This window comes from Antedon mediterranea, chromosome 7 (genome assembly GCF_964355755.1).
Source record: "Antedon mediterranea chromosome 7, ecAntMedi1.1, whole genome shotgun sequence".
In the NCBI taxonomy this organism is placed as follows: Eukaryota; Metazoa; Echinodermata; class Crinoidea; order Comatulida; family Antedonidae; genus Antedon; species Antedon mediterranea.
In genome coordinates this window covers 6,353,099-6,367,400 of record NC_092676.1, presented here as the reverse complement: position 1 = coordinate 6,367,400, position 14,302 = coordinate 6,353,099, and the positions used below count along the sequence as shown (strand labels likewise).

General features: G+C 31.8%; 2 long non-coding RNA genes across 2 annotated transcripts; both read left to right on the top strand.

The window, feature by feature from the left end:
* The first annotated feature begins 4,117 nt into the window (after nt 1–4,117).
* On the top strand, nt 4,118–5,350 carry LOC140054672 (uncharacterized). The gene is made up of 3 exons (XR_011846550.1): nt 4,118–4,317; nt 4,866–4,943; nt 5,285–5,350. It is a non-coding gene; the product is annotated as an uncharacterized lncRNA (long non-coding RNA).
* Nucleotides 5,351–12,038: 6,688 nt separating this feature from the next.
* Nucleotides 12,039–14,302, top strand: LOC140054717 (uncharacterized). The gene is made up of 3 exons (XR_011846562.1): nt 12,039–12,095; nt 12,383–12,448; nt 14,178–14,302. It is a non-coding gene; the product is annotated as an uncharacterized lncRNA (long non-coding RNA).

Sequence of the window (14,302 nt, the reverse complement as noted above, 5' to 3'; positions counted from 1 at the left end):
ATCGGAAAGGGAATATAATACTGATAATGTTATCCCATTACATCCATATCAAAAAATGCAAAGTTACATAGTTATTTAACAATAAAACAAGTCACGTGACCAAAAAGGTCAAAAAGGTCAACATTTTAATTTTCTCAAATACTTTACTGTTTGGTATCGTAGGATAGGTTTTTTTATTCTGAATACAGTTTTACTAATATCTATTCGATTTTCCTTTATTTATTGTCATAATTTTCCAATTATGTAAATAAATTTTTTAATGTACAATCTATTCATTCAAATGTTGGTAACATTTATCTGGTTATAATAACAATCTCAGTGTGTGAAACTACTTTAGTATAAGATAAGTTTTACTATCAAGATCCTTGATATGCCCGGTTTTCGCATTGCACGTAAAAAACAAGATCAAACAACCATTGCTTTGCAGATAAATTAGTTGCGACGCAAACATGATTTGGAGGTAAAGTAATTAATTTTAGTACCTTTTATTTGAGCAAGCTCATACAACTACTACAGCAGAAACAGAAACGTAACTTTGGAAAGTAATTTAGATTTGTCTTAATTCTGCTAGTTAATGTAGTTTTATTTATAACTATACAAATTTATAAAAGGAAATTCAATAACTGAAATATTTATAAAGTGTCTGTAGTTAAAAGATTTCGTTTTTCTCAAACTAATTTGAATATTATTGCTGGAAAGCGGATTTTGTTTCCCTTATTTCCGATAAGTTCTTAAAGTTACCCTTGAACATTAAACACACATCATTATTGAGTCACTTTAAGTCACTACTCAAAACTCACCTTTTCTGATTTTTTTACAGCGCCATGAGCAATGAATGTTGGAATACCACTATATAAATCGAACGATTGATTGATTGATTGATTGATTGATTAAGTTACCACAAACAAGTATAGTTTGATTAATTATTCCATGTGACTTTTAATAATAACAACGTATAGTTAGGATTTATATTGCGATAATCACAAACCATACGTAAAAATCAAAGGGAACCTATAGACGTTAAAAACACCGAATTCGTTTCTTTACAATATCGATTGGTAGTTTGTAAAGGTAGTGAAGGCAGCAGTAGGACACTGACTTTTCTTTATTTCGTGTAATCTTTATTTGAGGAAAACTAATTTATCTTAACTTTTTTTTTTTAATTCTTAAGATTTTTTTCACTGTATAAAATAATATCAAATGAAAACATTCTGTTTGCTGCTGCACTTCATCTGAGGTTCAAAGGTAAAGGCATGCCGATTAACATTGGCATTGTGCACAGATGGCTTTATATTGTGTGGTACCCGCTTTGACAAAAATACAAATGATTTTGAACGCTACGCAAATGATACCATGACCCGTAGCATTATTTTCTTTTTACGAAAAACAGAAATGTAAACTAATAAAAATAAAATAGATTCAGAATTTTTATCCAACGAAACAAAACAAAGATGTGACTTGACAACAGTTTACTTCACCTTTGTTCACGGACTAGAGTTATTTTGATTTAAATTAAATAACTCGGAAACTTGACATTGACGTTAAGTGTAATCCAGTACCGTACGGTACTTATTTAGTATTAAGATAATATATAATATACTATAAAACATATAAATGGACAATAACAAAGTAGAATGAAAATCAAACAAACATTTGAATGAATTGTAAAACCAATAAGAAACCCCGTATTTATCTTAATACGAAGGAGACTACTTTTGTCATTGTTAAAATGAGTATAGCGATTTAATGAATAGGCAAACTGCCTTAAAATGTGACATGTTTCGATAAACTATTCTCATCAGAAGAAGAACAGAAAACAACGCCTAAAGTACTTATATACCAATAGGACAGATTGTATGTAAATAAGAAAGTAATTAGCATGAAAAAACAAGGAACATTTAAAAACAATTTATTTACATAATTGGAAAAATATAACAATAAACAAAGTAAAATAGAATAGATATTAGTAAAACTGTATTCAGAATAAAAAATTTGACCTTTTGACCTTTATTGGTCACGTGATTTGTTTTATTTTGCAATAACTATGTAACTATACGTTTATTGATATGGGTGTAATGGAATAAAATAATCAGTATTACATTCCCTTTCCAATGATACCATGGATGACCAAGTTTAGTGTGGAACGTTGGCCATTTTGAAATACAAAATGGCGGCTGAAGGTGTGGTCAAAAAATATGGCACCTAACTTTTTTGTATTCAGCATCTCAAGAATAACAATGTTAGCTAAAAAAATTTTTTTTGGCACAAATATCGAGCTGGAAGACATAATAACCCGTACTAGTAGGCGTCTTCCTAGACTTTGAATTTAGCTCAAGTATGAAACGCCATAAAAATGTGCCAAAAATAATAAACCTATAACCTATACTTAATAGTGGGTTTCAAGGTTGTGAAGTTGGAAATTTGCTTGTTAATAATGTTTTCTGTAAACAAACTACTGTGATAGATATTATAGTAGGAATGAGAGACAAGAATGTTGGTATTAATGTCAGGCAAAACTGGCTGTCATGTTTATGTTTTTATAAAACATAATGGTTTTGAGAATTGTTCTTACTCGATAGTTATTGCAGTTGACCCATTCGTTCTCGAAACTAAATGAGAATGTTTTGGTTTTTGACAAAAAGTATTTGGAAAAATTGAAATTGACACATATCGAATATAACAAAGCTATTTGAACAATATTATTATTTATAATAATTCATTTTGTATTGCTGTTGGAATAGAAATATAAATCGCAACAGTATATCTATACTAAACAATACTACATTTAAAGGATCCAATTTGGTAGATCATTTGTAAGTGAATACATTTTTTTTTTACCGTATTTTAACAATAACGAAAATCTGCAAACTACTACTATAGCTAATACTGCTACTGCTAATGCTTTTTTTTTCTACTGCAAATGATGTTGCTTCTGCTGCTGCCGCCACCAACACCACCAACACTACTACTACTGCTACTACTACTGCTACTACTACTACTACTGCTACTCCTACTACTACTACTACTACTACTACTACTACTACTGCTATTACTACTACTAATACTACTACTACTACTACTACTACTACTACTACTGTTACTGCTACTGCTACTACTACTACTACTACTACTCTACTATTACTACTACTACTACTACTACTACTACTGCTATTACTACTACTAATACTACTACTACTACTACTACTGCTACTACTACTGCTACTACTACTACTACTACTACTCTACTATTACTACTACTAATACTACTACTACTACTACTACTACTACTACTACTGCTACTACTACTGCTACTACTACTACTACTACTCTACTATTACTACTACTACTACTACTACTACTACTACTACTGCTATTACTACTACTAATACTACTACTACTACTACTACTACTACTGCTACTGCTACTGCTACTACTACTACTACTACTACTACTACTACTACTAATACTACTACTACTACCACTACTACTACTCTACTATTACTACTACTACTACTACTGCTGCTACTGCTACTGCTACTGCTACTACTACTACTACTACTACTACTACTACTACTACTACTAATACTACTACTACTACTACAACACTACTACTATTACTACTACTACAACTACTACTACTACTGCTACTGCTACTGCTACTGCTACTGCTACTACTACTACTACTGCTGATGACAATGCTACTGCTTTTGTTGCTAATGCTGCCGCCATTGCTGCTTCCATTGCCGCTACTGCCTATACCGCTAATACTGGTACCGCTACTACCGCTCATACCACTATCACTGCTACCACCACGTATCTCTACTGTCACTATCACTACTACCATTAGCATTACTACCAATACTACTACCACTATCATTATCACCACTACCACCACTACCACTGCCACTACTACCAACACCACCACTAATACTTATAAAAATGATATAACTATTTTTTTTTCAGATACATATCGGAAAACCATATACTTGGCATTGAACCTTCCACCTTTGTAAATACGATTAAACGCGTCAAAAAAGAGGGGACAATCATCGTGTGGAGTTTGTGTTTATACTCTAAACACTGTTTTTAGAGTGTACCACTACCACTACCACTTATCACTACTACCATTAGCATTAGTACCAATACTACTACCACTATCATTATCAATACTACTACCACTCCTACCACTGCCCTACTACCAACACCACCACTAATACTTATAAAAATGATATAACTATTTTTTTTCAGATACATATCGGAAAACCATATACTTGGCATTGAACCTTTCACTTTTGTAAATGTGCAGTTAAATTTATTGTAAGTTTGTTGAAATAAAAAATGTGTTCCAATGTAATTGAAAGGTTTGCATGGAAAAAAAAGAGACAAATTTAAATTAGGAACATCATACAATTAAGGCCTGTATAATTCCTAAAAATGGAGTTTATCTTTTTTGTAGTTTTTGTCATTGCCTACATGGTTTATTAGTACTAACGATAATAATTGAAAATATTTCACGTTACTTTATACTGATCCCAAATGGCCAAGAAGAGATGGTGTTATACCTTTACTGTACTTTCCTACCATATATACGCGGTGGTAGGGTATATAAACACACCAGGTATACTGTAGAACATTAATTATAAACCGTCCGGTGATAAACTAAAATTAGATTAATTTGAAACGATAAAGATGAAAAAATCTGTGAGGGCGTATTGATTTTATCTCTGGTGTGCGTGCGTACAATTGAGGGACTAGTGCTGTTCCGCCGTACCACGCCGAGAATGTTAAAGAGTCGCTATCCAATCGAGTTTGAACAACACCATGAATAATTATATATATATTAATTAGATATATTAACGTTGTAGGCGGATTCAGTTTGACATCGAAATTCAAGTGCTCTGTGAAAATGCATTTGCACTGGCTACAGATTATACTGTTGAAGTGTAAGTAACATTTGTGAATTATTAACTTTTTTTACTGTAATTTAATTTAAGAAACAATTGTTTTGAAGGCCCTTGTTACAATCGCGAAAATTGAAACTACAATAACATGCCAAGAAACATCAATACATTGTACATGCAGACGCCAACACTTTATACCCATAAATGTAAAAATAATAACACAGGGAAATGCCAAATAATTGCACCGCCAATGTTAAAACGATGCACTTGTAAATTATAAAACGTTTCGAACGTTGTAAAAATAGGGCAAGAAACATCTAAACAAATGTGGTATAGGCTTGTATAATGTAAATAACAATTATATCTTATATATTTTTTAATAGGTTTGTCTCAAACAATCCTAATCTGGAAAAAATATCTACTGGAACTTTCAAAAACATAACAACCGGAAGCATGTAGGTATATTTGTATATTATGTATCGGCATATTATATTTTTGTACTGTTGTAATGAAAATAAAAGATATTCTCTCAGCAGAGAGATACAATTATTCATCTTCAAAGGCTCACTGCAAGTCAGTCATCATTGAAAATCAATGATATCAGTTCATTTTATATTAATCTAACCAACTAAAATATCTGATATCTATGATTCTAATCATGAATTTGTTTTTCAAATGTTCTTAAACAAATATTATAGTATTCATTCTAAACATTCTAAGCCAACTAATAATTAGAAAAACTGCAAAATCAAACAGTAATTAATGTCATACAGCTTCTTAAAATGCAGTAAACGCAAACATCAACTATACAAAAAAAATATCCAATCCCGAACCCCACAACATAAGCGTGAATACAATCAATATAATAATAATAATTATTATTTTGACAAGTTTGTCGAACTACAAAAAAAACATTACACATCTAAGCTTGAACAATCCAAGACAATTGAAAGCATGTCGTCCAATATAAATTCAGATCAAATCCACACTGTATTATGTGATAATGCAGTTATTACCGATGAACGAGAATGGTTCTATAAATATTTTTGGTTATCCGCACTTGGCGGATAACCCCTTGTTATTGTCAGGATCTTTTTTTTTTTTTTTTTTTTTTTTTTTTTTTTCTATGTTATTCTTCTTTCTTTCCCAAAATTTTGTGTCACGTGTATCTCAAATTCTGATCAACATTACATCGTATAACTTTGTCAGAAGATTTACCTCTATGTGTAGAAGTGCAGGACAGCTCGTTTTTTTACTTTAGAGTCGCGCAGCGTAAGCTACGCGCGATTTTATGAATTTCGCGTATTTAACATAGACTAAAAAGCAAAAGTCATTTTGTAATGACACTTAGTGAACATTTAAGTCATATCAAGGGCAAACTTTCTATGGATTGAAAATGGCATGTTTGACATAAAGTTACGCGCGCACGCGCGTTTAAAATTTCAAATTGCGAAAAATTCATTTCTAATCAACTTTCTACGCGTTTCAGGTCATTTTGAGCATTTCAAAAATTCCCACGCGTGCGCATATTTTTTACGCGCGCGTGCGCACGTAGCGCAAAAACATCTTTTTTTTGCTTGATTTTTGTTTTTTCAGCCTTTTCTAGTACATTTACTAATTTTCAATCAATTTCGACTTAAAATCACGTCATACGAGCACGTAGAATTGAACATTTTGCGCGCGTTTTTGAAGAAAAAGTTCAAAAATTCGTCAAAATTATGCCTTTTTTAAAACAGTCATAGATTCTAAACTCCGAGGTGAAAATATTTAAAATTTCAGATTCTGGAAGTAGATGAGTTGTTTTTCTCGAATCATGCATTGATATGGCTAACCAGACATGGTGACGTCATCGTATGGCCACCCGAATATAAAATATAGGATTTTTTTCTCTTTCGTCATAGCTCGTCAATTTAATAGAGCGCATCTCTACTTATCCTTATTCCATTTCACTCAATTTTTTTATATTGTCTAGATCAATCAATTACCTTTCGCATGATCCACCATTTTAAAAATTGTGATGACGTCATCATGTTCAAATGCGTCAATAACTTTGGTCACTTATTTTCACCTATTCTGCACTGTATGTAGTACGTATACAGTATATAGTGTTATACCGTATATACTTAGACGCGACGCAACATAGAGAGCGCACTAACATTTTTCAATGCCATAATCGTTTTATTTTTTTGCGCGCACTATTCTAACGTATGACGTGCACGTGGCTTTTGCACTGCGGATAACCTAACTCGTCCGTAGTGACGAGTTCAAATCTAGTTTTTTATTGGTATACAAATTATTTCTAACTCAATTTCTTCCTATTCTAAATATTTTTTTTTTAAATTATGTCTGCTCCATCTCCAATTTCGTTCTTTTTAAATCCTGTAACCGAAGTTTGTACAAATATTTTAAATGTAGATTTTAAGAAGGATAGTGGCCATGATTCCGTTACACCAGTTAAAGTTAATATCTCTAATTTATAATAAACTTTAAATGTTATTAAAATATCAAAAATTATAGCAAGACCAACTCGCTAATTATAGACCAATTTTTCTGCTTCCAGTATTATCTAAAATCATAGAAAAATGTATGTACTCAATATAGTGTAAATAATTTATGTTATCATACGATACGATATATATTCTTGACGGTTTCGATGTTCCTTTCACGAACAATTCTTTAGAAGGACGATTACCTGTAATTAGACCTATAGGGCCAGATCATTCTAATTTCAAGGTCATATTATGTGACTCAGTGTGCGCCTTCGTCTCGGTTGATGGTGTCTTGTCTTCTTTCTCTCCAAATTGCCTCTTTTATGCGTCTACTGTAGGTATCCAATTTATTACATGAATGGAGTGGGCTGTATGATCTGCTAAGACTGATTTACTAATTCTCTTTTCGATTCTCTGTAGTTTTGGCGAGCGTAATTTTTTCTCCGTTGTGTTACCTTTTCCGTTTCTTTTTTTGTGTTCTTTTAATCTTATACCGACGCATCGACTCGTTTCACCTATGTAAGTGTGTTCGCAATTTGTACAAGAAATTTCGTATACGCAGTTAACTACTTTAGTCTTATCAATCCGAGCTTTGGAGTGGACATGTATTTGGCAGAGGTGAAGAATGAAGTTTTATGGCGTTGTTAATGCCACCACACTCTTTAAACACTCTACTAACTCGTTCAGATAGATCTGCATCATAAGATATGACAACCTTTTTTGTATCTGCGATGTTTCCTTTTGTTTAAATTCTATTTGTTGTTTTGCATGACCAACTAAGATATCCGCATCTGGCAAGTGCTTATTTAATGTTACCCTCTTCTGTTTATCTATCCTCGTTTTTATGTAACGATGGAGTTCATACGGTCAAAAAAGTGTTTTGCAATCCCTATTATGTTGATGTATTGGATGGTGAGACTCAAAATGAAGGTATTGGTCCGTATGAGTGGGTTTTCTATATTATACGAGTAGTTTTACAGATTGATTAGGTTGCCGGACAATAAGAGAATCAAGCAACGGTATTTGGTTATCATAAGTGAACTTGATGTTTACAGCTGGGTCAGAATTTATGTGTTTGGTTAAAGTATCCACTTAATATTGTTAGATTATTTCTAGGATGTCATCAACATACCGTTTCCAAAGACGAGGTTTACATCCAATTGGTGCTGCCAGTGGCATTAGCTTTTGTTCTAGGAATTCTAAATTAAACAAATATTCATACATTTATTCAATTTTCAACAGTTTACATAGTTTATGGGTTAAGATACACAGAAGTCAAAATGGCTTGTCTTTGTATTCCCAAGCATAAACATAAAACATAGACAGACGCATTACATTAACAAAAAATGTAATTTTAAGACAGAAAGAGAAAAAAAAACAAAGTGAGATTAACCAAAATATTGTGCAGTAGCATTAATAGCTACCGTATAGCAATATGTTTCAAATATCATCTTTTTAATATTGTAATGTAGCATAGGGAGCAAGGTCATGTGATTTTGTTCTAGAGTAGACTGGAGTTTATTCCAGTAAGATGGTCTTTCAATGAAAATTGATCTTTTATTTATTTCTAGTCTACTGTGTTGAATATATCTTACTTGCGTTTCTTAATGTCTTTAAGCGATCATTTTTAGGATTTAAATCAATCAGGTTGTTTATAGGGATGGGAAGTTCTTGGAGATGATATTTGAACATAAAGCTTGCAATTTGAATTATTTTTATCGTATATATTTAACATTTTTAAACTTGTTAATCGTGGTTTGGAGGCTGTTCTCCTCGGTGAGTTTGTAATCATTCTAGCTATACGTTTTTGTAATTTATTTATTTTTTCTAAGTTTGTTGTATCATGGATTAAAGAATAGAATTCTTTAATCCATGGTTTTATATTTATTTTCCCATATTATATTGCTGTAATAGAGCTGTGTGGTAGGCTATATATTCTAAATACACTGTGTCATCGATGTTTAATTGAGTTCTATTTGTTTAATCACTATTTTCTTAAAGTCTAGATCTTATGACAGATAGTGAATCTTCAACTGGGATGTTGGTGAACAAGGATACTACATCATGTGAATTGAAGATTTCATCTTCTTCTATTATGACTTCTCCTAATTGTTGTGCTAAAAGTTTAGAATTTTTAATGTGATGTTGTGTGCTTCCTACTAATGGGGAAAGGATGTAAGCAAACAGTCTTGGATGTTTCAATATGCTATGGATCCTTGTAGTCTATTATGGGCCTATGTTTTCTGCCTTCTTTATGTATTTTGTAGTGGCATAAACAAGTGGAATGTTTTTTACAGTAGGAAAGAGTCATATTGACTTCTAGTAAATTGAGAAGAGAAGAGAATTGAAAAATAATTATATTTTTAAAACATATCAAACACAATTAGAATAATGGATAAGGATAATAAGCATTTTTTCCTAAATGTAGGCCCTACGTTGCTTACCCTTTATAATTCATATTCACAATACTGCAACATTATTTAGGCAATCAACTACTAGTCAAAACTTAATAAGTATAGGATATAGAATAAATACACTCCATTCCGAGCCCCATCTTATATATGCTTTAAACAACTTAAAATAGTAAAGTTACAAGCTCCAAAGGTCCAAATAGCAATAATGTTTAAGTATTATCAAAACCAACTCCCTGCTTCTATGCTTGATGTTCACAAATTTTGATACAACCCATGATTACAATTTTTTTTAATGTATTTATTCTGGTTTAATAAAACAAAGACATGGCAATACAAAACTGAAGTGCGCCCAGTAACATTAACATAAGATATATATCAAAAACCTAGCAAAATGTACACAAACATCCAATATGAATATATATATATATATCGTTTCAAATTAATTAATTAAATTTTAGTATATCACCGGGCGGTTTAGAATTAATGTTCTTTGCCTCTTGTTTATATATATATATATATATATATATAAATAAAATAACAGCAGAAAACTTGGTTACTTCATTGTTTTGATCACTACAAATTTGTTTCGTACGACCAGCATGTAGCTGGCCGCACTCTTCAGGTGAAATATAAAACATAAGTGACACAGTTGTCTCATAGTGCTTGATAGAAGTGAGTCATCGGGAAGTCGTATACAATAGCCTATTGTTTTAGATAAACTGTTTGGATCTGCAATTTAGTAAGAATTTTTTCCTATGTCTACAAGTAGAGACTAACTCGTTCTTACGGTTCAGTGAGCATAGCTCTGGTTGACATATAATAACATACTTTTCATATATACATAAATTACATCTTTTGTTAATATTTGAGTAAGGTTTGCATTTCTTTATAATTTTCCATTTAATTGAGTAATTTGTTTTAGAGTCTTTAAGTGTCCATATATATTTACTGAGTTCCGTTGCACTTCTTAATTTTTCGTTCCGGAATGAAGACGTATGGTTTCTGTATCTAGTTTTAAACTGGTTTTCAGTTAGTCCGACATATGTTTCTTCTTTTGATGAATCTTCTCTCTTTACTGTAGCTTGGTAAACTACACCTTTTGTTAGGCAGTTACCTGGGAGCGGGCATTCATTGGGATTGCGGCAGTTACATCCGCTTGTTTTCGCGTTGGTTTCAGTAGGCTTTTCTTTGGCTATCACATATTTGTTGTGTGCGTTAATTACTTTGTCTACGCTGGGCATGCAACTATAGCTTAGTTTCAAGGTATTTTTGTTAAATATTTTTCTCTTCCCGATGACTCACTTCTATCAAGCACTATGAGACAACTGTGTCACTTATGTTTTATATTTCACCTGAAGAGTGCGGCCAGCTACATGCTGGTCGTACGAAACAAATTTGTAGTGATCAAAACAATGAAGTAACCAAGTAACTTGGGGATTTAACTAAAAATGAATACTTTTATATTTGTTTCGTAAACATACAACATGAGTATTTATATTAATTTTTACATAAAATGTAGTTTTTGACCTTAAATTAGGTCGAAAAAAAACGTAGGTTTCAAAATGGTGGCCACTTGCCATGGTCGAAAAAAATGAGTCTGAGTCAGAAAAACGTTGGTGCCGACAATTAACATCAAAATTCTACAAGTGCCTTTTTTCGACATAAGCTCCTGGACTATATACTTGTATTTGCATTTAATTTAATTTAAATTTTATTTATTTTATCGTAATGGCTCGTATGGTAAAAAAAGTAGTAAATCTTGTTCTATAAAAGGCAATCGAGTTATATGCATTATTTATGACGTTTTGACAAATTTCATAATAGTGTTTACTTTACTAAGAAACGTAAGTCAATCTCCATGGTCTTATAAAGATTTGCTTGCAGTTTCACTTCAAATGTGTTTATAATTTTGGAATAATGTTGTCCTAGATTTTTATTTGGAAACAGTCTGCAGAGCATACCAGCAAGAGCTTTTCAAGGAAAATATTTTAACGAGATGTAAGTATTTCCTCACTGCTAAGCTAACCATCATCGAATATCAATTAGCTTTTGGTTAATTTTGCTGTTTTCTAAATGTAAAAAAAAATAAAATCAATTTAGGCATAATTAATTTTACTATCGATAGTTATTTGAAAAGATGATGGAGCAAATGTTTTACAACCAATGTATATTATTCCATGCAAAGTATTCTTACAACTTATTTATGTATTTTTTTATAGCTCACTCGCAGAAAACAAAATTCGATTTATAGATAAGGATGCCTTCGTTGCTGTGGACACTATCCGTATACTGTGAGTTTGGTGCATGCGTAAAACAATGTTACAATAATCTTATACAAGCATTTTTTTATAGTAAATAAACAGTAATGCAAAAATAAAAGATTTATATACAGTTTTGTAGTTATAAATTGTCTCACTTCTCCACAGTAACACATTTTAGTATACACCTGTAAAACCAGAATTTGTTTTAGATATTATTATAATCTTATTAATTAAACGTATTCGTTATAATGATTATGATATCGTAAAAGAAGGAAAAATCATTATTAATACAGTGCATTAAATGATTCTTTACGTAGACAATTTACGAACAACCAACTTACGGAACTACCAAACATTGTTAACTCACGAATAGATTTTTTACTGTAAGTGTTTATGTTCTTTTTCTTTTGTTGGTAACTTACAATCTTTTGAACTGGTGGTAGTACATTCAATACATAATAAATAGTAAACAAATAATGAATGTTTATGAGTGTAATGGTACAAATAATAGCTTAAGGTGAATGATGAAAGGTTATATTTAACCTTTCATCATTCACAAAATGCCATTATTTCATTACACAAATATAAAACATTTACTATTTGTTTCATGTAACATCTAAATAGATTCATGTCATTGTAATCAAATAAAATATAGCCCAAGCTAACGGCTACATTTGAGTCACATTACAGTAACAGTAACATTTTGATTTTAATAATATTATATTAAATTTTATATTTATATGGATTTTATAAACGAAACACACCTACGTTAGTGTTAACTTTGTCAACAAACGACGGAACAATCCTAGGCCTAGCAAGGCAAAAACGCCTAGACTAGGCTTAGCATAATACCAACAGGCCTAGGCCAAGGCTAGTACTAGCTAGGCCTAGGCTGGAAGGCAACTTTGACACACAACTGTAACTCATCTAGGCTAATTATGTTTTTCTAACGATTCCACGTCTTGTAGGGATGTTCCTATTAATTAATCAAAATCCTACAAATGATATAAAACTAATAAGTGCATTTATCTGTCCAGAAAAGTACTTCCTTTGCGGATAACCAGTCATAACATTCAAATCGCGGCGAAAGTACAAACTAGGTGGCATCAAAATCAATAATATAAACAAAATATTTTCCCAAACGCAAAAAGATTTTTTTTCGTACACGAAAAAGTACTATTAAACGATCGTTTAATAGTGCGTACTATTGCACGCCATGTGACCCACAGTCGTACAATCAAATTATATAATATTCAATTTGGAAGGATAATAACTAAAACAAAATTACAAACCTGATATCTTGATTTATCACCGGACAATTTAGAGAGTTTAATATACTGAAAGATAAAGGCGAATGCATTTATAGTCAGTTCATATCTTTGTGTATTAGAAGCAACTCACTTAATCGCAAATTTATGAAACACTCTACCAATATTAAATGTTGTCTCTTTAGGTCTTACTGTTTTAATATTAATCCGGCAGCCTGTGAAGATTTGTCGAGTACAAAAGGTCTGAGGCATAGAATATGTCAAGTGGGATCCTGGGACCATCAAACGGCCGTTCTTAAGTTCCCATCCCTGTACCAACTCTAGGGAGGGGCGCTAAAAATACCCCAAAATTTGATTTAATTAGCATAGTCGAGTACATAAATGAAACCAATGTTAAAATGTTTATTTTTAGGTGTCAACTCCTGTACCTAGTCCACTTAAGAAAGCCACCAATTAGCGCTAATTAGCATTTTAATTAGCATGGTCGAGTACATCGATGAAACCTTTGACAATACAATAAGTACATTTACCTAACTGAGAAAACGTAATTCTTAAGTGCCAAATCCTGTACCATGACCCCTTAAGAAAGGGTCAAAGGTCAATATATGTCCCACCTAGAATTAATTAACATAATGAGTACACATGTAAAACAAATGCAAAAATGTTTATTTTTAGAGTCTAGATCCGTCATTCTTAAGTGTCAACTCCTGTACTTAGTCCATTTAAGTCTAATAATCTAATGAGTGACCTTTTGTTAGTATTATGATACCACAGTAGTTTTTTTCAGTCAAACTATCGGCAATACATTATTTTGATGCCTTCTTATGCACTGTGTATCTTTTAGAGATTTAAGCTGGAACAATCTGACATCATTAGAAGACGGCCGGATACCTCCAGTTCAGAACATACTATTACACAAAAATAAAATTCAGCACATTTCCAAAAATATCTTTTCTGATATGGAATCCC